The sequence below is a fragment of the Artemia franciscana genome, chromosome 19, assembly GCF_032884065.1.
Source record: "Artemia franciscana chromosome 19, ASM3288406v1, whole genome shotgun sequence".
Lineage (NCBI taxonomy): Eukaryota > Metazoa > Arthropoda > Branchiopoda > Anostraca > Artemiidae > Artemia > Artemia franciscana.
Genome location: NC_088881.1, coordinates 8,524,791 through 8,552,567, shown reverse-complemented (window position 1 = coordinate 8,552,567; position 27,777 = coordinate 8,524,791). Strand labels below are relative to the sequence as shown.

General features: G+C 34.7%; 1 long non-coding RNA gene across 1 annotated transcript; it reads right to left on the bottom strand.

The window, feature by feature from the left end:
* Positions 1-486: 486 nt before the first annotated feature.
* Positions 487-26,951, bottom strand: LOC136039034 (uncharacterized). Its single transcript, XR_010620355.1, has 3 exons — positions 26,188-26,951; positions 13,094-13,166; positions 487-980 (listed from the first exon to the last, which is right to left on the bottom strand). It is a non-coding gene; the product is annotated as an uncharacterized LOC136039034 (long non-coding RNA).
* Positions 26,952-27,777: the final 826 nt, after the last annotated feature.

The following is a 27,777-nucleotide window of genomic DNA, read 5'->3' as shown; positions in this document are numbered from 1 at the left end:
AGTGACTCGTTCTGATTTTCGCTGTCACTTATCTTCTAACCACAATTTCTTGTTTTCTTCAATTTTGATTACGTCCGATATCTTTTCAACACCATTTGCTGCAACCCTTGATGCAACACAGTGGATTGACACTGTGCTTGGCAATTCTGGGCCAAGAGTTTGAATTCTGCCATCGCAGGGGGACCAGCTTCCTAATTGTTCTTGTGAAAAAGCTAATTGTCCTTGTAAAAAAGCTAATTGTCCTTGTAAGAAAAAGGAGAAAAAAGCTGTCTATTTCAAAGACTTTTGTTTCAAAGACTGGCAAAACTTGCTTGAAAGTATCTCTGCTGTCTGCTCTCTTTTGACTCAAGCAAAAGAGATTTCAGCATAGTTGGGAGGTGGAACGAGCCACGCACCCTAGGCGTGGTGGAGCCGCATGACAAATATGTGCCAGCAATAAAGGCTCGAAAAGGCCATTTTTTTTTCTTTAATGTTCATTGGCCTTAGTGCATTGAGTGGATTTACATCCAAAATTAAAACTTAATAGCTTTTATACCTTCATTATATATTAAAATTAAAATTTGACACTTTCATTATACCAAAAATAATTTTTTTTTGATACTTTCATTATATCATGTATGCCAAATAAAAATAAAGAAATATAAATCAAAGGTTATATACCCGTGGCAGAAGAGTCTCAAATACGATTGCGCCCGCTATCTGGATCACGATGTATGATGTTTCTTCCTCTTTCAGTACATTAATAGAGAAGAAAACCGCCTTCCAGATTAGGAGCGCCGTATTACACAATCCTTGTAAAATGTTGTTGGCCGTTATGTTAAGGAGGGTGGCTTCTGGTTTTTGGACATAATGGATCCATGCAATTGGGTTAAAGAGCGTCATAACCATCACACTGGCAAAATGAATTACATGGATCCATTTATACCCCACACTCTCTTCTAAGAATTGAACTGGCCATGGCCAACTTAACACTGTCACTCCTGAAACATAGAATGGTCAAAATTAAATTGTTGAAATCTACATCATTTTTGTTTTCAAAGTTATTGGAAGGAGCTGCAGGTAGCAGGTACTTGATATTAAATAACAATGATAAAAAAAACACCGGCAACACAGATAAAAGAATAAACTGGTAAAATGTGTGTGAACTTAATAGTTTAACTTGATGGGTTTAAGAAAGCCTTTACCTGAGGGTGCATTAACCTGCGAATGACCTTATCTTTCCGATTCCCTTGCGAGTCTACGCAGCTGAAGAAAAACACCTAACATTTCATGGTCGTTCAAACAAGCACGGGCAATTATAAGGCCATAAAACACCCCTAAACCTATAAGTGTTATGCACAAAATATAGTAATTTCCTTGGGACCTAATTAGTCACAAGGGTTATACCTTACACCTTACAGCATTAACAAATGCAAAAAAAAGGATTGTTCATGGTACTTAATCTTGAATAGGCAGGTGTAATACTTCAAAAAAGAATTACCTTAAACCCTATTTACAGCGATATAAGGTGGACTGCATCCTCCCGTAGAACGTCTCGCTGTTGAATTGATGAGGTGACACAATTAGTGGGTGATATGGGGTGTGGCCTCCCACTGGTACTTTCATTCCGCGTTACTCCACTCCAAATCAACTGCATTTTTGAAAGAATTAATCGATTCACCAGTGACAGTCTCATTGGAAAGACTGTTCCAAGTTGAGACAGCACGTACTGAGAAAAAGTTCTTCCTCTCTCTGCGTCTGGAGTGCTTTTATCGCAGCTTCATTGAGTGGCCTCGTGTCATAGTGGCAAGGGAGGGAGTAAAAATGGAGTTAGCCATGTTGTTTTGGTACATTTTCTTGACAAAAATGACATCTCCTCTGTGCTGCTGGTAAACCAATGTGGGTATCTTTAGGTAACGCAGACGTTCAGGGTAGGGAAGCTGTTGTTGTTAGGCACAAAGCTTAGTTGCTCTTCTCTGTACGCTCTCTAGGGCTGCCACGTCTCCCTTATATTGAGGATTTGTAACGGGACAAGCAAACTCCAAATGTAGTCTTACAAGAGCATTATGGATGGCGTGATGATATGAAAAAAAAATGGCTGAAATTAAAGATCAGAGTTACCGTCTCCTTAATTTACAGCTTTTCAAAAATTAATTTTTGTACTGATTTATTTGTCAGTTCAATCTATAGAGTCTCAAGGGCTATACCTGACACCTTACATCATTAAAAAACGCAAAAAAAAAAGATTTTTCATGGTACTTAATCATGAATAGGAAGGGGTGATGCTTCAGAATTAGAACTGTGGCGATTCTCTTTACGAAGTAGCTCTGAGTTCTCTTCTATTACATTATGATGTAGAACGAGGATTCGTTCGCATATTTTTTTGACATTGTCCTTCCCGCCAGGGACTTTTTTTTACATTCCCGAAAACTTCCTTCAGCAGACCTAATAACATAGAGACACTTTTTTGTTGTTCAACGGGACAAAGAATTTCGTCAACATTTTGATTAGCCGCATCAATGCCCGAAGCCATTGCCACTGTCACTTGGGCGCAAGTAAGAGTCAAAGCCGGTTATCAGTAATCATGTTCATTTTTCGTATCTCCAATATTTATAAGATTGTTTATTTTTTATTTTTTTTTCTTTATTTGTACACAGATTAGTCTGAATAATGTGACAGATCTTTAGCTGTCCCGTTCTGCAATTAATTGTCTACAGTATGGTGTGATTCTTAACACTATTCACTGCTAAACAATCAAGATACGGATTTTCTCGCAAATCCTATCACAAAAGAGGCCTTCACACCTTGAAAGTTAGAATGAGACTCCATAGATGCGATGCTGACAAAAAAAAAAGAAAAAAAAGAAGAGTGTTAAACTACCCTTTACATGCTGTTCTAAATATCATAAAGTCATTTTCATGTTACTTTTCATTTTCAAAATTGTCAGCCCTTATTTTGAGTTTAGAATTCCGCCACTGTGATCGCTGATGTCAGTAATGTGTAGACCTCATTCCTAGCCTATTTTCTTTTCATTTTACTTGACACCTGACGTATGCATTCACATTTGGAATTTATTCTTTAGCCGTAATGATGTCCGCGGTGTTCAGCGCGAAAGATTTTCAAGTTAAAGCCGATGAAAGACAGAGAACAAGACCAAATCATAGTGAAATATAAATGAAACAATTAGAAAAACCGGGCATGGCAGTGGCCAGAAAACCTTCAAAACTACAAACTACTATTTCGAACCTAGTTGATGTTATAAACCTAATATTGACTAAATGAGTAGGAAAAAGCTGCAATTTCAAGCTTAATCTCCCAAGTCTTAAATGAACGTAATACTTTTACATGTGTTTTTGGATAAATCAAAACTATTTCTTGCTTTATTTTTTTTATCCAAAGTTAATTCAACAACATACATATTCAGTATTGAATATGTAGCACATTCATTGAATATGAGCACATCAGTATTGAATCTGAGTTCAAAGTGAACACACCAGGATTAAATTGGATATTTTATGAACTTGTTAATTCAGTAAGCCCTTTTTAGCTTAAGAATTGCGAACTATTTCAACACTCGGCTATAAGCTCTCATCGAATAGAAATTAGTTCATTACAATTCAAGGTTTCGCAATAACTGGTTAAGGATAAAGTGACGTGTAACCTTGACCTATATAAGAGGATTTATCAAAAGAACTATTTTTACATGAATTGTAGAAAAAAAATGAACCAGCGTGATGCCTGCTACCAGTGACAATAATCATGTCCTTGTTTATTCGCCGATATTGAATTTTGTACAGAGCAATTTGCTAATTGGAGCAGAGGATGACATGATTAAAAGGCATGGAGTGGAGTTTTTTGACTAATTCGGTCAAGGTGGCAAAGACGTTATTGTGGCAGCTTTGTCCGGGTCATGAAGATTGCCCTATTCGGAAGGAAAATAATGCATTGGTTAGCCATTTCAGCGACATAATTACTTTATTATAATCTCTTGACGAAACTGACACTGATGTTCCGACATTCGTCATAAAGCGTCCTACGGAAGTACCCTGCCTCCCTGCCACTGCCTACACCTCTTTATTCTCAAAATTTAATGAGCTCCATCAAGTTGTTTTGGAAATGTCTTCAAAACTTGACAATTATGAATTGAGCTTCCCCCAATTACCCAAGCCGGCTTCAGTGCTAGATTCGCATGCAACAGTTATCGTCTCAAAGGTTCTGGACGCCTTATCTGACCCTCTTAAGCGAAAAGCTGCTATAGACCAGATTACTGGACATGAATTAGTACGTAGCGTAAAGCTCATCAATGACACGTGGTATATTAATATGGACAAGTCTGCTACGGAGGACTTCTGCTCGTCAATCCAGAACATAATCTCCGGTACTAGAACAAAAATGGTTTCCAAGCGGTTTTTTGGTATATCACGTAATATTCCTGCCGACTTTGACATTACGGTACACGGAAGCCAACACGGTATCATAGATGCTAAAAGATTGGGCCTATCTAAGTCTGTGAAAATCGAGATTTTGGATTCTTTTGCGCAATCTACGGTTTTCAAGTATGGCTTCAGAGTGGGCTATGAAATTTTTCCTGTTTACGAGTTTAAGGACCAACCCAAATGCTGTTTTAAATGCCGATCACTAGACCATCTACAGTACTCCTGTCCCAGCGTTCTCCCGAAATGTGCTCGTTGTGGAGGGCCACACATTTCAACAAAAGATGAGCCATGTATTGCTGATCCCAATTGCGCAAATTGCGGCCAAAAACACCCTTCTTATAGCTTTTCCTGCCCCGTTATTAAGAATCGAATAAGGTGCAAATCCACCTTTCAACCATGAGTGCATCAATGTCAGTTATTTCGTTCAATATAAATGGCACCAAAGATAAGGATTCTGTTATTGATGAGTTGTACGGTTCCTATGATTTGGTATGTTTCCAGGAGCATCTTCTCACTGCTTCAAGTTTGAATTTTTTGCGTCGAAGTCAGCATCATACTGCGTTCCTGAGTCCAGCAAAAGCTACTGGCGGTCGCCCTTCCGGTGGACTAGCCTGTGTCTTTAAACGGGATATTCATCTACCCTCCCCAGTACTCTTCTACTCCGACGAATTTTTTTTTGGCTGTGCGTGTCGGCAGTATTGTATTTATAAACTCTTATCTCCCATATGAAGGATACTCAATCAGATCCTTAACTAAATTCGGAAAGGCGTGTGGTCTGCTTAAAAATCTTGTGAATCAGGTACTGTTAAACTCTCTACAGTATATAATAAATGGGAACCTAAATACTGATATTAATCGATCTTCTGTGAGAAGGGAACTGCTTTTTGAGTGTCTTCCTTCATACCGCGTTGTGCCCAAATCCCACAATTTTTCATATGTTCATCATTCTGGAAGCACAAGTGAAATTGACCATATTATTTGCTCGCCTGGTATTATCTCTTCTTCTGCTTCTGTTCATGTTAACGAGCAAGATACTGACCACATGCCAATTTCAGCGACATTTACAATGGATATTGATCTATCGGAAATCAATTGCTCGCGAGAAAAATTGAAGTGGTTTCAAAAAAGTAATTGGAGCAAAGCCAATATACCGCACTACATCTCTACCTTGACAACCCTTCTTTCTACCATACGTGTTCCATATCATCTTCTTCAGCGCCAGGTACCTACGAATGGTAAAGCCGATATTGACTGATATTATAACCAACTTGTGATGGGTATGAAAAGGGCAGAAGAAGCTGCCGCACCTCGACAACGTATTCGTAAAAGAACACAAAAACCTATATAATCAATGGACCCTTGTTTAAAGTCGATAAAAAATAAAGCAAAATTATGGCTCCAGATATGGAATGAGTGTGGTCGGCCAAGTTCTGGGTGTGTCCCTGATATCAAACGTAAAACTAAAACCAATTATAAACGTTATCTTAGGTCGGCACGTTACCGCGGTATGGATTTCCCTGTAAGTAGGGAGGATTGGCGAAAAGGGATCAATTTTGAAAAGATAAATGATGAAACTATGACAAGTAATTGTCTTCCAACTGTAGCTTGGTATAAACATTATTCTTCGATTTTTTCAGTGATTAATTATTCAGTGCATTCTGTGTATTACTCGCCTTCTTACCCCCCTCTTTAGTACAACGTTTTCGCAACGCCATATAGTGCCCATATCTTTTTCTTCCATAATTAATGCTATTAAAAGTTTAAAATCTAATTCAATAGATAAGGATGGTATTTCTAAGATTCATATGCCGATTGAATACACCCCCCTTATACCTCACTTTCAGCTTCTTTTTCAAATGTGTCTATGTACTTCATACGTACCTGAGAGTTTTCTGTGTGGCACTGTTTCGTCAATTTTAAAAAGGGGAAAGTCACCGATTGAGTGTTCTTGCTATCGACCTATTACTGTATATTGTAATATTAGTAAGGTTTTTGAGTATATCCTTCTACCATTTTTGACTAAAAATATTATTGAGGATGAGAACCAATTTGGTTTTCGGAGTGGGGTGGGTTGTCAGCATGCGCATAAGATTATGTCTTCTCTATTGGCTGATAACTCTTCCAAGGGAAATGGTCTTTATATTTGTGCTTTGGATCTTTCGAAAGCGTTTGATAGTGTGGTCCATAGTCAGCTCATTTTTTTTTGTATAATTATGGGGTCAATCTCTCTATTATAATGCTTCTTAGGTTTTGGTATTCAAATTCATTTCTTCAATTAGGATCTGCACCAGACACTACTATAAGAATGCGAAGAGGTGTTAGGCAGGGTGGTGTTCTGTCCCCTACGCTTTTTAAGTTTTGTATTTCTAGTGTGCTGGCTAAGATTTCAGGTACATACCTTTCTGGTCTTGCGGATGTTTCTTATCTTTCGTATGCTGACGACTTGCTTCTGATTAGCCGTTCCAAAAAGGGTCTTTCCAATATGGTCTCTATAGTTTCTGATACTTTCTCTGATAATGGCCTTTCAATTAATATAGATAAATGTGATTTTCTTCCCTATAACTGTATTACTGCTACTCCCCTTCACTCTAATAACTTCACTATCCCTCTTGTTGATTGTATTCGTTGGCTTGGTATCTCTATTACTAACAATCTTTCGAGCTTACTTCAGCGTACTGTTTGTGATATAAGTAAAAAGATTCAGATTGGTTATGCAAAAATTGTTGCAAATACAGGGAAGTATAATAGACGTGCGCTGGCTAAACTTTATTCTACTTTCTGTGATCATTCTGTCCTTTATGCTTCTGGTCTTTTCCCCCTTCTTAATAATAGTAATTTAAAAAGAATTCGGATAAATTATTTCAAATTTTGCAAATTTCTTCTGTATCTTCCACCTTGGACAAAAAACCGGACCCTTGTTAAAAAATTCTCAGTTCCTGATATAACTTTAAAGTTGAGGCTATTCACAGACAACTCTCCAGTACAGCTTCTGCGCGCCTATCCCCTCACCACCGTCTTATCCGTTTTTTTCGTTGACTTTGTGTGTGTATTTGTTATTTCTTCGTGTTTTTTTAATTTCATTTTTTGTGTGTATCCAATGTTCATTTTTTTTTTCATAGTTCGTTATTTTGTGTGTTTATTTAATTTTTTGTATTAACGTAAAAATTTCTATTGTCATTACTTTTAATTTTTGTTTGTTTCGCTTTTTTCTGTGTGTATTTAATTGTTTGTACTCCACATTTTAATACTTTTATAGTGTTGTTGTGGGTAAGAAATAAATTATTATTATTATTATAGTGATTCTGTCTAAAAAGCAGCGTAAAACACCTATAAAGCTATTGGAGCCTTTGCACCTAATTCACCTGTAAAAAACTGTAACACAATGTATTATTTACAAAAATGAGGCTAAGAAATCGATCACAATTTATATCTGCTTATCCGTCTTCTTATCGTCTTTTTCTTGTGGATTCTGTGCTGACTAGACATTCAACTCGCGGAGATTTGCCTTTGCTATTTACAGACATTGGCCGACTTATAATTACCTCGTAATATCTTATTGGGCTATTTTAGTTTTTTTTTTACGAAAATTACAATTTCAATAAATACTTCTCCCCAAAAATATTTTATTTTTACTCCACTGTTTACCAATTATTCATTAAAGTTCAAAACTTTCTATTTTCCTTATTTGTAGTTTATTAGCCAGGCTGGGATCAGTTCTGAGAATGAAAATTAGTCCGTGAGCTAAAAATAAAATGAAAATGACATGATATATTTTGAATATTCCTCTGGTTTTTCTGTTCACAACCCCACCTATACTTACCTCAGTTACCGGAAATGGTTTGTAAGAGAAAAGAGCAACAAACCTAGGACACTGAAAGAAATAGCCGGTAGTGTTTTATTTAGATAAGTTGCTAATAATATTTTTGGAATAGGCTGCTAATAGTTTTTTTTTGCAGTCGATAATATACTCCATCTTTGGCTAGAAGTCTAGAATGTAAGCCGTTTAAGAAGAAAACAATTATTTTTACGCTAACATGTTTTTCCTGTGATTTCAATTCGCTTTGCCCTCGCTCTTCTAAATAATCTTCTTCATTTTCGTTAGTGACTCGTTCTGATTTCCGCTGTCACTTATCTTCTAACCACAATTTCCTGTTTTCTTCAATTTTGATTATGTCCGATATCTTTCCAGCACCATTTGCTGCAACCCTTGATGCAGCACAGTGGATTGATACTGTGCTTCGGAATTCTGGGCCAAGAGTTTGAATTCTGCCATCGCAGGGTGACCAGCTTCCTAATTGTCCTTGTAAAAAAGCTAATTGTCCATGTAAAAAAAAAGGAAAAAAAAGCTGTCTATTTCAAAGACTTTTGTATCAAAGACTGGCAAAACTTGCTTGAAAGTATCTCTGCTGTCAGCTCTCTTCTGACTCAAGCAAAAGAGATTTTAGCATAGTTGGGAGGTGGAACGAGCCACGCACCCTAGACGTGGTGGAGCCGCATGACAGATATGTGCCAGCAATTAAGGGTAGAAAAGGCCAATTTTTTTTAATGTCCATTGGCTTATTATATACTAAAATTACCTTCATATTAATACCTTCATTACATTTTTTTGTTTATTAATACATATTAATACCTTCATTATATATTACAATTAAGCTTAAAATACAAATTGGATTCCAAGCATATAGTTGGTAAAACTAATAAGTATCTATAGGAATTGAATTTGTATTTGTATTGAAAAATTTAGCTTTCAAATCTATTCATTACACCACCTATTCCAAATATAAAAAAAATAGAAATATAAATTTAAGGTTATATACCCGTGGAGCAAACAAATCGCAAATAATTTATGCCAGTATTTGGGTCATGATGAACCAATATTTTTCCTGCTTAAGACATCAATTGAAAAAAAAAGTGTTTTCCAAATGTTGATTCCTGTATTACAGATGCCCTGGACAATATGGAACTGCGTGACCAATCTGGAACTAGCTGTTGAATGGGCCTCAAAACGAACCCATGTTAACTCTAATATACGATAACATACTCTAAAAATTGATCTAAACGGCAGGCTCTTTTGTATTTTCTTTCTCTCTATCATTAGTAGCACAGGTCTATCATGAATAGAACACTGGACTAAAGAAAAATAGTCACAAAAAACTTAAAACCTCTTCATGTCTGAACGGGCTCATAATTAAAAAGGATTTTTTCTTGTTGCACCCAGAAAAAATGAAATTTTTCAAGTCAAAAAACTAAAACGAAATTTGTTTTTTAGGCGGTTAAGACGTAAAAAGTGACAAAAGCGAACAAAATTATTTCGTGGCTGAAGGGGTTTCTCCCATCTTTAACACCTTTCGATCTTTAAGGGAAAGTTTTTAGTATTTTTAGAAAAAGCTTCTAATTCTATTTAAACTGCCATCGTGTTTCAGGAGTCGTTACAAAAAAAATGGAAAGAACAGTCAAACTTTAAGCTAAGAGAGCAAGGTATTAAGGAAGAGAGGGGCAACCCCTTCACATACGGAATACTTTCTCGTACGTTAACATCCTTTCCCTACTGTAGGAAATATTGTTTGTGTATAACAGCTAAAAGGCTATGATGCAACATACTATATTACTTTTTTGCATATACATCAAAAATACTCTTGGCAGAAAATCTTATGTAAACATAGACCTCGAACAAGCACGAAAAATTCGTTCTATTTTTTCTATGTGCAAGAGATTTAAGAGGTCATCTCTTGTAATTTTGCTGCTCTATTTCCAAACTAAAAATATTCCAAGGCGTGATGATTGAAAGGCTATGATGCAAAATGTATTTCTTTTCGACTAATCACGCATTGGAAGTTCAAAAAATTTTTTGGATTAAAATATAATCCAGCATAAATTAAGATCTCTACGTAATCTTATATTTAACCACCCTCTTTAGTTCAGTGTTTTTATATTTACATGTAATCATAATAATATAGTAATAGTGTAATAACAATAAAAATAGTCGTAATTACTATATAACCTCATATACCTTACGTTACTTCGAATGTACCTGAAAAATGATTATAATTTAAAATTTCATTTAAGACATTGTACTTTCAATTTCCCTTTGAATTTTTAAGATAATATTACTGTTATACAATCATATGCTATTATTATGCAATTTTATATTACAATAGTGCTTCATGTTATCGTATCACTAGTATCATTTTATATGTTGACAACATGATTCTGCTTGGAATTTTTTTATTACAGAATTTGGCATACTCTTGACATTGGCCGACGAACATCATGGTCAAAAACTGGAAAACACCTATCATCATTTATCAACCACCGAAGAATTCCCGAAAAACACATCTGATTCAACCGGACAATCATATTCATCTTTCTGACTGAACACCTTAAACTAGAGAAGACGAAACATCCAGCCAGCGGGTACAACCACAACATACCCAAGAAGACACCATAGATGATAACCTAATTCAATATGGAAACCTAATGTCAGCAAAGTCACAGACCTAGATGAAGATTTAGAACAGAACATCCTAAATCCTAGTTTTTTAACTTAGGAATCAACTACAAAGTAAGGTCTTAAATACTGCCTCAATCAATTGAGTTAAAGACAATAAAGATAACGCTTAAAATGCAGAAGAGAGCGGGAACGGGACGGAAGAGCCGTAGCACCGGCGGTACTCTTGTACTTAAACTTCTGGGGATAGGTGATTCCAGGTCCCGCGCTTCCCATTTTGTGACAGCGTGAAAACAAGACAGTCTTTGCAATTGCTAAATTTTTAAACAACAAAAACACTTAAAGGTGATAGATTAGAAAACGACATTATATTTGTTCAATAAGTAAATAGGGCAAGGACACGAAAATTGTGATTGGTGTGAAACTAATATCCTAAAATAATAAGTGACGAACAATTAAAAAGTGCCAAATAATGAATTAATAAATTAAATTAAATAAAAGTGCCAGTGGAAGTCTTTTTATATAATGTTGTATATTTTTCACTTTATTGTTAAAATGCCTGGGACCAATTGAAAATTAAATATAACAGTTAAAATTGTCTATAGTTCCAATAAAAACAAAAACAATTGGAACCAGGTATTCACGTGTAATAACAGTTAATGTCAAGTGCTGTTGTTATTTAATTTTTTTTAGTACTAGGTGCAGGACATATATATATATATATATATAAGGTGAAGGAAAATATTTCTGAAATTTTAAATCATCATTATAAGGTTATGAAATTATAATAAAATTTTTACAAACAATAAGGATTAAATGCAATGTTTAAAGAAAGGGATTAGACTGATTGATGGGGACATCAATTTACAACGGGAAAGGGGATTTTTTGGATTCAAAACCAGAAGGGAAATCCTTGTTACGAAAATAACTTCTGGGTGCGGGGACTAGTCACATGATTGGGAATACCAGTAGTATTGCGACATTTTTAGCGGAGGTCAACGGCACAGGTCACCAAGCCTGTCCGCGGAGTTCTGGTTTAGAAATCGCGTTGGATATATCAGCTCAACGCAAGGATTTGGTAGTCAGTTTCATAGGAGTTTTTGATTAGTTAAGTTCGAGTGTTCATGTGCACCTTTTCATGCTATAAGTTATTGGAGCTATTTTGTCCAAAGTTGTATGTTGTAAGTCAATAAACCTTATTGTATTTAATCATCTTCTGTCTATGTACTAGGGCATCAGGTACAGTTCCTCTATTCTTCAGGTACGGTCCCAAGGGAATCTATATTGTCTCAGGAGACCTCGAATATCACTGAAATGGTTCTGTCTCCCAGGTTACTGGGGATTATATACAAAGCCTTTTTATTCTGTTAGTAATTTAGCTCCCATATCTCGTATCCGCATTAAGCTATTAAGACTTAGAAAAGTCCCAAGCACTTCAAGGCAAAAACCCCCCTAAGTAAAGTTCCCACCAAACCCTTTAGTTTCACAAAAACCACCATGTAACAGGTGCCCTTCAATTTTTTGGTCACTTAAAAAGGGCACTTTCAATTTCCGTTAGAAGGAGCCCTCTCACAACATTCTAGGACAACTGGGTCGATACGATCACCCCTGGGAAAAAAAACAAACAAACAAATAAACACGCATCCGTGATCTGCCTTTTGGCAAAAAATACAAAACTCCACGTTTTTATAGATAGAAGCTTGAAACTTCTACAGTAGGGTTCTGTGATACGCTGAATTTGATGGTGTAATTTTCGTTAAGATTTTATGACCTTTAGGGGTGTTTCCCCCTGTTTTCTAAAATAATACAAATTCTTTCAGGCTCGTAACTTTTGATGGGTAAGACTAAACTTGATGAAACTTATATATTGAAAACCAACATTAAAATGCGATTCTTTTGATGCAGCTATTGGTATCAAAATTCCATTTTTTAGAGTTTCGGTTACTATTGAGCCGGGTCGGTCCCTACTACCAAGTTCTTTACCACGAACTGTTTGATTGGTAAAATGCATCGTACGCTTACATTAATTAAGAGACTTGTAGCTTCACGAATATGGACTACAGATTAGTTGATTAAGTCTCTCTGTTGAAAGAATGAGGTTCAAGGGAAGAAGGTCTTTAAGGATATATTCACTCCCATAGAGCACCCATAAGTTTCAGGCGTTGTATATAACACAACTACCAGAGCAAATACTTTTTTTTACTAACAAAACAGTAAGAAAATTGCTTACTTTCTTGTTTCTTCTTTGTCTCGCAAATTGCCCGGCAATCAGGTGTAGTTTTATTTTCCAGAACATTTGAGATCTGCAACAAAGCAAAAAAGATAAGTCAAAGTGAAGGAGAGGAGTATAAACACCCCTTGTGTCTTCTTATACCAGAGCAACATTTATGCATTACTAAAACGAAGAATCACCTCCAGTTTTTTCCTACCTGATGCTGAGAAATTTGAATTATTCTTTAAAACTGTCAATTTTTCCAAAACTTTTCTTACTCTTCACAAAGGCTTTATTGCTTTTTTACCAGGAATTCAGCAGCTGTATCCCTTCTGTCACTTGGGAACCAGTTAAGAATTGAATATGGATGACTTGAGGGGAAGCAACATAATCTTCGGTTCCTAGCTAATCTATCTACTATTGGTTGCCTCCCCGTAGTAGCATAATATTTGTAGGCATGAATATATAATGAGTCGGAGGTAATAGGCTTGGGACTGTCTGTGCAGGATTTTGACTCTTGTTGATTGAAGAGCATCGCCAAGTGCTGAAACCCATGTTGTGACCGAGATGGGCCCAGGATTGCAAAAAGCCTCTAACTTACTGGAGGTCCCCGGGACTTCTTGCTGTCCGGTTCTAGGCCGGCTTAAGCGCTTCGGTGTAGACTTGAGAAGATAATTTGGTCCCCATCCTGCACTGGTATCCGGGGATCATTGCTTTTCCTGAGGCCAAAATGATTTCAAAGATTTAAAGAACATGAAAATTGGAACTTGGAATGTTACGACGTTAAAAAATGACTATCACATTGACATTTTGACTGACGAATTCAGACAGTTTGAACTGAATTTATTAGGAATTTCAAAAACTCATATCCTAGGAGTAGGAAGCATGAAATTAGGTGACATAGAATTTGTTTACTCAGGCACGAAGGATGGGGTACATAGACAGGGAGCAGGGCTATATAGACAGGGAGTAGGCCTATATGTCACACAATCACTTCAATTCTGGAAGTAAATAGTAGAATATGAAACATGTTGGTCAGGTCTCCCTCCATTCATTGCATTGTAGAACACATTATAGAATACGACAAACTCTTTAAGTTTGTCGAAATTCTAGAAACAAAGTTTTTTTTAATCTGGTTTAAAGGTTTTTTAAATTAATTTTGTCTTTTGTTACGGGGGGGGGGGGGGTTTGGTGGATAAGGTGAAGTTAAGAGGTGTTTAATTTAAAGGAGGATTGTTGGGAGTTTTATTGCTACGAGGTACTTTGGACTTCTCTAGGTCTTGGTAGCTTAATATCGATATGAGATATGGAATATTCAAATCTAGATATGGGAGCTAAGTTGCTAACAGAATGAGAAGGCTCTGTAAATAATCCCCTGTAACCAGGGAGACAGAATCATCTCAGTGATGCTCAGGTCTCCTCAATTGTGTGGATTCCTTTGGGAACGTTCCAAAAGACTAGAGGAACTGTACCTGATACCTTGGTTCATAGACAAAAAATTATTAATAGACAACAATTTTATTTTCGTACTCACATACAACTTTGGATAAAACAACTTCAATAATATCTAGCATGGAATGGTAAACATTAACGCCAGAACTTCACTGCTCGCTCTGGCTGCCTGCGTCACGCTAATATTAGACTATAACTGGATTTTTTGTTTTATTTTTGAAAATAGGGGAAACACCCCATAAAAGTTAAAGAATCTTAACGAAAATCACACCATCGCATTCACAGTATTAGGGAACCCTATAGCAAAAATTTCAAGCTCCTATCCACGAAAATATAGAATTTCGTATTTTTTGCCAGAAGACAGATCATGGGTGCGTGTTTATTTGTTTCTTTTTTGTTTTGTTTTTTTTCCAGGGGCCATCGTATCGACCATGTGGTCCTAGAATGTCGTAAGAGGGCTCATTCTAACGGAAATGAAAAGTTCTGGTGCCCTTATTAAGTGACCAGAAAAATTGGAGCGCACTTAGGCCCCCTCCCACGCTCATTTTTTTCCCAAAGTCAACGGATCAAAATTTTGAGATAGCCATTTTGTTCCACATAGTTGAAAACCATTAAGCTATGTCTTTGGGGATGACTTACTCCCCCACAGTCCCTGGGGGAGGGGCTACAAGTTACAAACTTTGACCATTGTTTACGTACAGTAATGGTTATTGGGAAGTGTACATACGTTTTCAGGGGGATTTTTTTGGTTTGGGGGGTGGGGTTGAGGTGAGGGAGCTATGTGGAAGGATCTTTCCTTGGAGAAATATGTCATGGGGGAAGAGTAATTCAATAAAGGCGCAGGATTTTCTAGCATTACTATAAAAAAAAACAATGAAAAAAAAACATGAAAAAAATTTTCAATTGAAAGTAAAGAGTAACATTAAAACTAAAAACAAACAAATATTATTACGCATATGAGGGGTTCTAAAATACTTTAGCATAAAGAGCGAGGTATTTAGGAGGAGATAAATATCTCGCTCTTTTTGCTAAAGTATTTTTAGTAATTTCAACTATTTTTTCAATGGCCTTTCTGATTCAGGGTTCACTCTTAAAGAATTGGGACAAAAGTTAAGATTTAGTTTAAAGAGCGAGGTGTTGACGAGGGGACAAACTCCCTCATATACATAATAAAAATATAAGAATATAAAAGTTTGTTACTTAAGTTAATTCTTAAGTTACGTATATTTTTTACTAACAAAACGTTCGAGCCACAATCAAACATGTATTAAATTAAAAACGTTCAGAAATTAAATAAAAAAAAACTAGTTTTTTTTACTGAAAGTAAGGAGCGACATTGAAACTTAAAACGAATAAAAATTACTCCGTATATGAAATGAGTTGTCCCCTCCGCAATCCCTCGGTCTTTACGCTAAAGTTTGACTCTTTACCAGAATTCTACTATTTAAAACAATTAAAAACTTTAGCGTAAAGAGCGAGGGATTGCGGAGGGGACAACTCATTTCATATACGGAGTAACTTCTGTTCGTTTCAAGTTTCAATGTCACTCCTTACTTTCAGTTAAAAAAAATAGTTTTTTTTTATTTAATTATCTACAAAAAGTAAGACGCCAAATACGATATTGTGTCTGAAACAGATGGAGATAGACTTCATAACCCCCAAGCACTTTCCAGAAAAAAGTTGAAAATCCAACGAAAAAGCTTAATATTCTACGATTTCCTGATTATTCTAGCAAATAATGTTGAAAATAAGATACGAAATTATTTTTTGATAGGAATTTTTTCAGTTTGCACCTCAAGGTACGAATAGGAATTGAATAATAAACCATCGATTTCTTTAAAAAGAAAAACAAATGTCGGAATTCTTCAGATTCTGTGAAAACTAGGAGTCTTCGGACTGGAGCCTGATTTGTAAAAGAAACCGATTGATAAGCTGCATCTAAAAACCAAAATGCTATATTACAAAATAATCAGAATATGATATGCATATTTTTCCTAAGGTGATGACACTGAATTTCTAAATTGCAATTAGCTTTTTAGTTGTTGCAGTATTTTTTTTTTGTCGAAAGCTGTACATTATATTTCATTTCTCATAAACTATTTTTAATTTTTCTTGCTTGAAGTATTAAGAAAATGTACCAAAAGTATTGAGAGCTTTTCAATCATTACGTTGATTCTCTTTGTTCCTTTGTTTTTTCATTATTTCCATTAATAATTTATTTATTTTGATAGCGTGAAAAAAACAAAAGTTTTTTTCCTTTGTGATACAGAATTTCAAGCTTCAATTGTTTTTTTTTTTGCATTTTACAACTCTATCCAAAGAAGTTAAGCCTGTGTGTTTCTAGTTGTGATATTTTGGTCATGATTCTGTTTCGCTCACTAAAATTATTTTGCTTATTGAAGAGATATCATTGCGTTTTCTGTTACTCGTGAATTTTTTTTTGTGTTGTATTACGATGTCAATGCACTAAGAATTAGCTGAAAACCGCGTTCATTGAAACTAGGTGACAAGAAAAAAAAGAAAGTTTTCAGTGAAAAGTCTTGTCTTAAATAGCCATAAAAGTTCAAAATACTTAGCTGCCACGTAGCTTAAGGTAATTTTTAGATTATAATCTTGCTTCAAAATAGGTTTCTAAAGAGATAAACATAAGGAAAATATAATGTTTAGTGACAAATTAAAAAATCTTATCCCTGATTAGGGAGATAGGGCATGGGGAAATGGCTTTATTTGTATAGGGCTTAGCTGTTGCAATTAAAAATGCAATAAATTTCGGAAAACAATCCGAATTCAAGGATACTGAGAAATGACCGCTTCCTCGTTTATGTATGTATATGGTCCGGATCGTTACTATTAACCTATGGTATAAAAGATACAATTTATATCATTGAGCATTCCGATCTACCTGAACTGCCAGAATGACCTATGGCCCTTTTTAAATAGAAACACCTTGAAATATCATATAGCCTTAGTTTTTTTAGAATTTTTTTTTGTTAAATCTATTGGAATCCATTTTTCAATCAGTTTTTGACGTATTTCAGGAGTGTCTGCCCCAAAGGTAGCAAATTTCACAGCAAGTTCAACTATTTCCTGATACCAGCTGTTCACACCATTTGAAACCCAAGCAAAATGTGTCAACTAACATCCTGGAAACTGTAAGCAGCATTAAAAATCCTAACAATTCATCATCAAGTGTGATAAACTCACAACTTAAATTAGTCATAGAAAATATCAAATAAAATATTGCGTGTGACCTAAATGGCTTTAAATTATGACTTGACAAATTTAATAATGAACAATTTGAAAATAAATGTGTGAAAGTTTAAAATTGAAACCAAAAATGTTATGTATAATTGATCCAATGCATTCCTACAACTGGGAAATAAATACTATGTGAACCACGCTATCAAAATAAATAAATTATTAATGGAAAATTCAATATATATTCACATTAATGATATTTTTTATGAAACAACTTTGATGCTAGTTTAAGTTAAGATACTATTGTACGTGCTTAAGCCATTAGTAGGTTGTAATAAAAGAGAAGATGCAAATTAGAAAGGGTATGGCCCTGTGTCTCACTAAAACAGTGGTTTAATGTGCAAACACGTAAAAGAAAAAAAAAATATTCAAAAAAAGAAACACAGGGACAGACAAACCCATTGGTTCGTTATAGGGATTAGGCAGTTTTCAGGCTATACTTGCCATGAAATAGCCCTCAATAAGCAAACTAAGGTAAAATAGTAGAATGAACCACCAAATAAGAAGCCATTCTTATTTGGTGGTTTATTCTACTTTATTATAATAAATGTCTTAAATTATTCAAGAGTTAATTTTCTTTAAAGTAACATGGGAAGGGTTAAGGACAACTCTTGTTAAGATTCCTTGAAATTGCATATATAAAACCTTAAGTTTCGGTTAATGCTACAGTTGCTAAGTTTCACGTTGCAGGTCTTTAGTTTATTTTCTTTGTAATTCAAATTCTTCTCTCCACATCGAAACGTTTATTTGCAATAAATTATGCACCGTAACCGCAATAAAACGATTACAATCAACATCCACTAAAGTTTGAATATGCAAAACATGGCATCAACCAGTTGGAACTGGAACACTGGAACAAGTAACAACAGTGAAGAGGATATGATACTCGCTCCTGTAGCTATTCTTGCAGAATCTAAACAGCAAAAAAGGTATGATATCCAATTTATTCCAATTTTCTTTCTAAAAACTTACGATTTTTTTCTTTTTACTTTGAGAAGATTTCTCTTTGCTTATTTTTAGCACTCACATTTTTACATGAAGATTGATTTCCTTCCAAAAAAAAATTTGTAAAGATTATAAGGAAAGCTTAAAGCCATGTTAATTTCGAAATCGATATTCTATAAAAGAAGCAAAATACGAACTGGTTCCTTTTGTGTTCACTAATTATTGCTAGATGACAGCAACTGTTATTAGGGTTGGGAGAGGTACATGGCTTAAGCCTTCTTACATGATAGTAGGCGACATTATAATGGCTTTAGATTTAATTAAATCAATTCATGATTCTGAACCATAGTTCCAGAAGCATTTTCTTCTAGACACATCGTTTTTTCAATAGGAAAAATTGTGTTGTTTTTACATTTTTAAGGGGTCATAAATTTACCAGGTGTTGAGTAATCAACAGTCTGGGTGAAGTGCTGAGTTAAATTACTTGTAACAAGAAAATTATTTTTTTGATACACTCAACCCACATATTTCTGATTTTGTTTCTTACCACAGTGTTTAGCAAAAGATTTGTAGAGTAAAGTCGTTCAGATTTTTCAAAATGATCAGTACTATATATAAATGATCAGGACATCGTAGAACATGGAGTAATATTCAAGCACAAAAATTCGCTTCTAGCTAGTAAAAATCTGTGAAAATATTCGAGAAACTAGATCCTAAGCCGTTAAAAACATTATTCTAAACAGTAATAAAACTGGAAAAAAATTTCGATTTTTCAATGGGAATATAGGTAAACTTCTTCAGAAATCCAAAAAGTGAAATAGTTGTTTATTCAGAGAAATAAGACTGTAAATTTTTACCAACAACACATTTGTGACCGTGAAATTCAAATACTTTTTTGGATATTGTTCAAGAGAAAAGGAGTTCAATTCTAATGTTCTTGTTCTCTAAGTCCACTAAATTATCGTATTGAAGAACCTAGCCTTGGACCAAAAAATGAAATAATACTATAAAATTGGAACGCATCAAAATATAGGATGAATAAACGTCACATATTCAGGAAAAATTGGGACCATGGCCGGGAATGTTAATGCCAGGATAGAGCCCAGCCAGATGAGATCAATCAAGCAGGAAAGGATTGGTTTGATGAAAAAACAATTTTTGTACTTGAAATCTTTTGTGGAAAACGGGTTTACGCGAAATTTACATGTCATAGAAAAACATGGAAAATTTGTGTTCGGTTCGGATTAGTTTGGAAGCGATGTTACGTTTAACGGTCCAGGTCACAATATGATTTTTCATTAAGCTGGTTATGCTTTAATCCGACAATTTCAAGGAACTTAAAGCATCGAAGCTACGGACAGGGTCTCCAAGACTGTTATGCTTGATGAAAAGGTAGTAGTACTGCGTGAACGCAAGTTTGAGATAACATGAGGACCTGGGTCTAGAATCCCATATATCATAATGGGAACTGTTCTAAAATAACGTTTTTCATTTTCTAGTTTAATAATCACAGACTGCTCGAAGCTAAAAAAATAAATTATATTTATTATGTTTTATATATAGAAAAGAAGAAATTTCAGTGATTTTTTTATGGTATCTAAAAATTAGTTACATGATGCTTGTAGTTTGTTATCAACAGTGAACATGTTTACCATTCTGAGACGATTCTAGGGAGTTGTGAAGAAAAGCAACCAATAATAATAATAGAAATCAAACTTCAAAAATAGTTGTTTTAACCCAAAAATCTAGAAACCAGTCTATTCGAGTTTTTCCATACTGAAATGGGCTAATACCTAGGAATTAATTAAACTTTAAATGGTTGTGAGACATGCATTCCAAGGAAAACATCTCAGGTTTACCCTGATCAAACCATTGGAAGAACACCTGTAGCCACATTTCGTTTTAAAATAGTTTCGTTTGACTTACATGGTACTATTGGCGGTTTACACACATCTAATAAAGGTCATACTTGCATCCTTTCAGTAATCAATCATTTTTTGGTTTCTCTTTTATTATGACGTTGAAAAGTCAAAGTGCCTATACCACGAGAAAGGCTCTAGCCAAATCATTCATAGGCAATGGAATACCAAGCACGGTCCTAAGTGATAATGGGACTAACTTTATCTCAAAATAAACTAAAGATTTAATTTCCTTCCTTCAAATAAACAAGTTAATATCAACCCAATATTATCCTCAAGCTAATAGGAAAATTGAAAATACACAACTTATTTACTAAGATCCAAGGAACTTTTACAAAATCTAATAGAAAATATTCTAATGAAAGTAAAATATTCTAAAACGACTTCACTTGCCTTTCGGGTCCAACTCCAAGTGTTGTAGATTATGTGCTAATTAATACGCAACTTGTACCTGAATCAATAAATATGGGAGTATTAGATTTAGTTGGATCTGATCATAGAGCTATTATGCTTGAGGTGAAGATTGGGCAGTTTGCGAAACACGGTTCACGACTAAGAAATTTCTATAATGCGGATTATAGAAAAATAGGTTTAGGAAAACGAATTAGAAATGATTTAACAGATAAAGATATTGAGGCATTTAGAAGGGAGCTATTGGACTCGCATGTAAAAAATAATTTGAAAGCGTTAGAAGACAATGAAAAAGATGCACATAGTGTAATTATGCTGTTAAATGAAATAATGGGCAGTTGTGCAGAATCATGTGGCCTAACTAAAAAATTAAAAAAGAATGAGGGATATTTTGACTTGGATTGCAAGTTAATGAAAGAAGAAGCAAAATATTTATTAAATCGTTTGAATGAATTTGATAGCGTGGAAGATCAAAGTCTAAAATTGGCTAATTATAAAGATAAAAGAAGAGAATATAAAAGTTTAATAAAAAGAAAAAAAAAGAGTACGAGCATAAGAAGAAACTGGATATCGCTGATGATTTTAGAAATAAAGATTTTAAAAAGTTTTGGGGCTATATAAAGAATGATAGTGGAAGGAGAAATGTTAATACCCAGGCTGTTCCGGAAGCTGATTCATGGCCTGATTACCTAAATAATTTAGAAGGTGTTTGTGCAGATCTTCAGGAGGTAGCGCATACCCCAGAGATGGTTATTTATCCAATGAGAGAACATGATTACGATTTAGTGGGTGATGTGAATGGCCAAGAGATTAAGTCAATATTTAAGAAGTTAAAAGGTGGTACTGCTGCGGGTGTTGATGGTATACCAATATTGTTATTTAAGAATTTTCTTTCCATTTTGATACCGATAATTGTTCTTCTTTGTAATAAGGTGTTAAGGTCAGGGCAATGGCCAAGCGCTTGGAAGACATCATTGTTTATACCACTTTTTAAGAGAGGAAACCCGAAGGCTCATGAAAATTATCGTTTAATAGCACTTGTCCCTGCTTTAAGTAAGGTTTTGGAGAAAATATTAGATACCAGGCTTTCCAATTGGTTAAATACAAATAATTTAATACATGAGGAACAAGGAGGTTTCAGGACAGGGTATGGGACGACAGATAGTGTGTTTATTTTAAAGGCATTAATAGATAAATATGGAAAGGGTAAAACTTGTCTCTATGTGGGATTTCTGGATCTCCATAAGGCTTTTGATAGTGTCGACAGAGAGTTATTGAAGGATGCCATGCTAAATATTGGCCTTCCCCATTCATTTGTTAGATTGATAGTGAGCATGTATACTTGTGTGAGTGGAATCATTCAAGTTGGTAATAGGTTTTCGAAGCTTTTTGATATTAAGCGGGGAGTAAAACAGGGCAGCACCCTTTCACCTAAGTTGTTTAATATTTTTATTAATGATGTTGTTAATTTTCTAGAGAATAGATGGGCTCCGAAAGTTAGCCTAGGGACTCAAAAACTATCTCTCTTATTATTTGCAGATGATATTGCTTTGGTGGCTAATAAACCGCAAGATCTACAGACTCTTTTGAATCTCATAGAAGAATATTTGCATATAAAAAAGTTAAGGCTGAATACTGAAAAGAGCGAAGTTGTTATTTTTAAAAAAAGGAAGGTTGGGGACGATGAAAAATATACGTTTAAATTTAATAATAAGGAACTATTTATAAGTAAAAGAATAAAATATTTAGGCTTTATCTTATCGGAAAATGGAAGCCTAAGGAGTCATGTTGATGAAATAGTTAAGAGAGGTAGGGTGGCCATGTCAGCTATATTTAGAAACCCGACGATAATGGGGATCAAAAACCTAAAAATGCATAAAAGAATATTTAACACAAAAATTTTACCCGTAATAGAATATGGAGCAGAGATATGGGGTGGAGAAACGGTGCAGCAACTGGAGTCCCTTCAGCTCCAGTATTATAAAAGAGTGTTTGGTTTACATCAGACAACTCATTCACAGATTCTGAAAGGTGATATGGGCCTGTTTTCTTTAAAGCTACGTAGGTATGTTTTAATGCTTAGATTCTGGTTGAAGTTAACTAAGAGTAATGAAGATAGACTAGTAAGAGTGGCATATGAAGAGATGTTGAAATGTGGTTTAAAAACCTCGTGGCCATCCCAAATTAAATCATTACTAGAAAAAGTAGGAATGCCTTATTTATGGAATAATGGTCTTTGCTCTCGCGATGTACCAGCAAATTTAGAAAGCCAGGTACGATTTATATTAGAGAGTCAGGAAATTCAGCATTGGCAAGGGCTGGTTCTTGATTCTACAACCCTACAACATTATAATCAGGCAAAACCTAGTTTTGGGGAGGAAGTTTATTTTAAACTTAATTTACCGGCTATGATTCTACGTCGTTGGATTCAGCTTAGGGCAAATTGTCTTCCAATCCAGAACAGGCAAAAAACGTTCGACAAAAATAAAATGATAGTTAGTCCTGATAGGCGGTATCTTTGTCCCCTTTGTAAAGATGATGATGAAGACTTGGATCATTTTCTCCGGAAATGCCCGGTGCTCTTGGATTTACGGGAAATTTACTTGCATGGGATTAATTTGATGCTTCCGGGTATTCTACAAAATAGTAACCCAACCACAATATTTCGAGTGGGAGTATATATAGAAAAATCTTTAATAAGAAGAAAAAGTTTTATATGATTAATTTCTTTTGTAGTTAGATTAGGTACTTTTTGCGTCGAATTCTGTTTTTTTTTGTGCGTGTTCGTACTGTTGTTAATTTCCTTGCTTGTCTGTTATTTATTTATATTTTGTGTGTATATGGCCCACGGGTTTTTGAAATACACTTATCTATCTATCTATCTATCTATTCTAATGAAAGTTCACCCAATGAAACAAATATAATTAACACGTCTTTTTCATCGACAACAAACGATAATAATTTCTATATATTATTTGGTCGTGACTTTTGAATCCCCTATGATGAAGTTTTAGAATCAAGAAGATATCATAATGATACCAAAGATTAGAAACAAAAATTTACCAACTGAATAAGAAAAACCTATAAAATTGTAAAGCGAGAGATTGACAAATTAAAAATCAAACAGGAAGCCAAAAATATACGAAATATTAACGGAAAACTAAACTTCGAAGTAGGAGTTTGTGTTTGCTTGAAGAATGAATAAAAAACAAAGGCAAGAAGCTCTCTAATCGGTACTCTGAACCATAGAAAATAGTAAAAAAAAAGTATGATAAGGGCATAACATATAAAATCTAAAACATTCGTTCAGGAATAAACTTACAAAGCCAACGTTAGTCGCATAAAAAGGGCAAAGTTTGTAGAAACATGGGCATCACACCCCACAACATCTAATTCCTCAGACGATGAGAACAAACCGCCACAATTAACATTAAGGAAATTGAAACCTTTCAGTGTTAAACAAGGGTATTTCGAAAACAATAGCGAAGAACAAGACTTCAATGAATTCCCAATAGTGACAAATATGGTTGCTCCCAAAACAAGAACTTAATCGTGCCAAAACACGAAAAAAGTAATTCATCTTCCAGTAGATGTTCAGTGGAAGTTCAGAAGAACTATATTAAACAATTTCCCAAATCTCAGTTTTCCCGATATAATCTCAACGTCTCATCCCCCCAAACGACATGTTGTCGCCCAACACGCCAATAAACAGACCTGTATCATTGTATGGTGAGCTAAAAAAGGCTATGATAATCCTGGTGACCAAAAGTTGGAATATCTCAGCGGACCTCAAAAGAAAACTTATTGTGAAGCAGAGGACATGATAAAATATATATAAGAAAACCAAGCAAAGCACATTTGCAGGGAATCTTGAGACACCTAAAGAAACTCATAGGTCACAATACCGCGGAAATAACGATATCCAAGGCTAAGCCCGAAGATGGGATGTCCTGCAAAGAAACGAAGATGCAAAAAATACCCCAACCCTCTGAAGATTCGGCTTTCAAACAATTGAGACACTCAGAAGAACAATTGACTCTTTCCAAAGCTCTAAAGAATCATTCAATTCTCTCCAATCAGAAACTCAACAAGAAGAACTGATAAACAAGCACTCTACTTCTAGAGGAGAGTTATGAAGGACAAGCAGGTTCCACAACAAAATCTAAATGGTCTTCTTCCAAAGACTGTAATACTAAATCGTCAGACATAACTTCCTCAGAATTTAAGAGCGAATCAGACCAGAAAGGACCAAAGGTTGCTAAAAGATTGAAGCCAACCTCAGAGGCATCACACGGAAAAAAGGCAAAATTAAAAGGTTACAATTTCTAAAGAAACAATATAAAATGTTTGACTGAATATACCAGCTAAACCGAAAAAAGGGAAACCACAAGCAAGCGAAGGAGATATTACCACAAAATCAGGCAGAGTAATCAAAAACCTGAAAAGTTGGAGTGTAAGTAAATATGATACGAAACTGTGCATGTGCTAACATAATCATGACCCACCGGAACAGATAAACAAAAACCTACATTCATAGACCCATGGAAAAACGCCCTTGTGAACCCACCAAATTGCCCTGTCCGTCGTTTATAAAATTCTCAGTATAAGTAACCTTGATAGAATGTACCTAGTAATTAGTAATAACAATTAACAAGGATTGACTTAAATTTGTGTCGCCTTATTAATACCAATTCATTAAAACAATAAATTTTTCAGGATTCTAGGAGAATAGGAAACAAGCTTTATTTGTGAACCCAAGTAGTGTCATAAGAACACTAAGTCGATTTGTGAGTTCAATTTTAGTGTTGTCAACATACTAATAAAAGTAGATTGTACTATTGAATTTATCAACTAGCAACAAAATAAAACAATTTTTATTGTCAAATTTGGTGTGAAAAAGAAATTTTTGCTTCAATAGTAATTTCTTTCCATAAGAACTAAAACAAAAAATGCGACCACCATTGACAAAATTAGAACACTGCAAAAGAATCATTTCCAAATGGCTATAAGTTCCATGACCTGCTAAGCGAGGATACTTTACGGGGAAGACGAAACAGATATAAGATATGTACCACCAAACAGGAGATTATAAAAATGTAGTAAGACAAAATCAAAAAATATACTTACACCACAATTGTGATATAAATCAGCTAGGAATTCACCAATACACCATTAGCTTCAACGATGAGTAACCCCCTCTAGACCTGGCTATAAGGGTGAATAATCTGCCTGCGAAAAGAGAACTCTTAAGATGAGGAGCCAAGCCAGAGGAACAACTAAGAGGAAATTGCGAAATTTAGATGGGCTGTCTGAATCACAAGGTTTTAAAAACGATTCTATAACACGAAAGGGTAAAGATATTCTTAAAGGGTAAGGATAATCAAAATAAGAAAAGCAATAAAAACTTTACAAATACTCGTTAAGTCAATACCGCGAGACACCTGCCAATACGCAACCCATTTCATAACACAGAAATTGCAAATAATTAAAATTGAATCCTGAAAAGTATATTTTCTATGGCATTTGGACCTTCTTAAAATCTTAATAGATCAAGGAATGCAACTCATGGAAACCTGCCCAAAATTTGGCGACAAAACATTACACATTATTCTTGGTAAAGTTTCTTGAATAAAATATTTCCCTACAGCCTATCATTTAAAACTTCGCCATTATAATAACATTAATGAAGTATTTTCAGACATATTCAAAGCAAGTCATTTCTTCTAAAACAAATAGATGAAATTTATGCTTGGACTTTCGAAGAAGTGAGGAATTATAAATTGGCAATACTAATCCTAACCATAAGACCACTACCCTTCAAAGACACCTAAAACAACTTGGCAAAATTATTCCGTACAACAATTAGGAAATTAATAATAAACTCAGACCTAAACAGAGCAGCGGAAGGATTACCTTTACCTTCTAGTCTAAGAAAATATTTAGTGTACTTAAAAACAGATATTTGTGAATTCCCAGATAACAGAATCGGAATTAAATTTGAAACAAACATAAAAAAAACCATGGCTACCCAGGTATCAGTAATATATACTATTATATTTTATGAAAAGTTGAAAGAAAATGATTCAATTAATTGGAAATTTCGTAAATGAAACCCTTAAAAAGCGCACAAAAAAATTAATACAGCAAATATTTCGGACCAAAATAAGCGTTTTGTACATGAACCCCTTAGTCAGTGATCTCTAAAACACGTATAATTTTCAGGACCCAGGAAGCAAAAATTAAAGCCCAACTGACGAATTTGTACTACCGCTCAGAAGTGAGTTCCTGAAAATAAATAAGCCGTAGTTGACGCAGAATTTTTCTCTATAACCCCAGCCAAAAAAAATGCCGATGATACACTGAATTTGTACTAGCGTTTAGAAGTGAGTTCTTGATAATAAATAATAAATAGCAGACTAATAAGAGTATATTTGTCGTACCTACAAACTAAAAATAATGCATTCTACAATACCCTTTTTTTACAAGTACTTATTAAACCAATTTTTATGCAGAAATATCACCCCCCTAGAAGAGAGGTGGGACTATTTAAGGACATATGCAAAATTAGTAAAGCATATCGTATTTACGTTTTAGTCTTCTTATTTTCAATTGTAACGACCCAAATTAATTCTAAATTAAAAAATACACAATAAAAAGTAGAATATTACTATTTTTTGAATAGCAAACTAAAATATAGAATATTAATACTACTAGCTT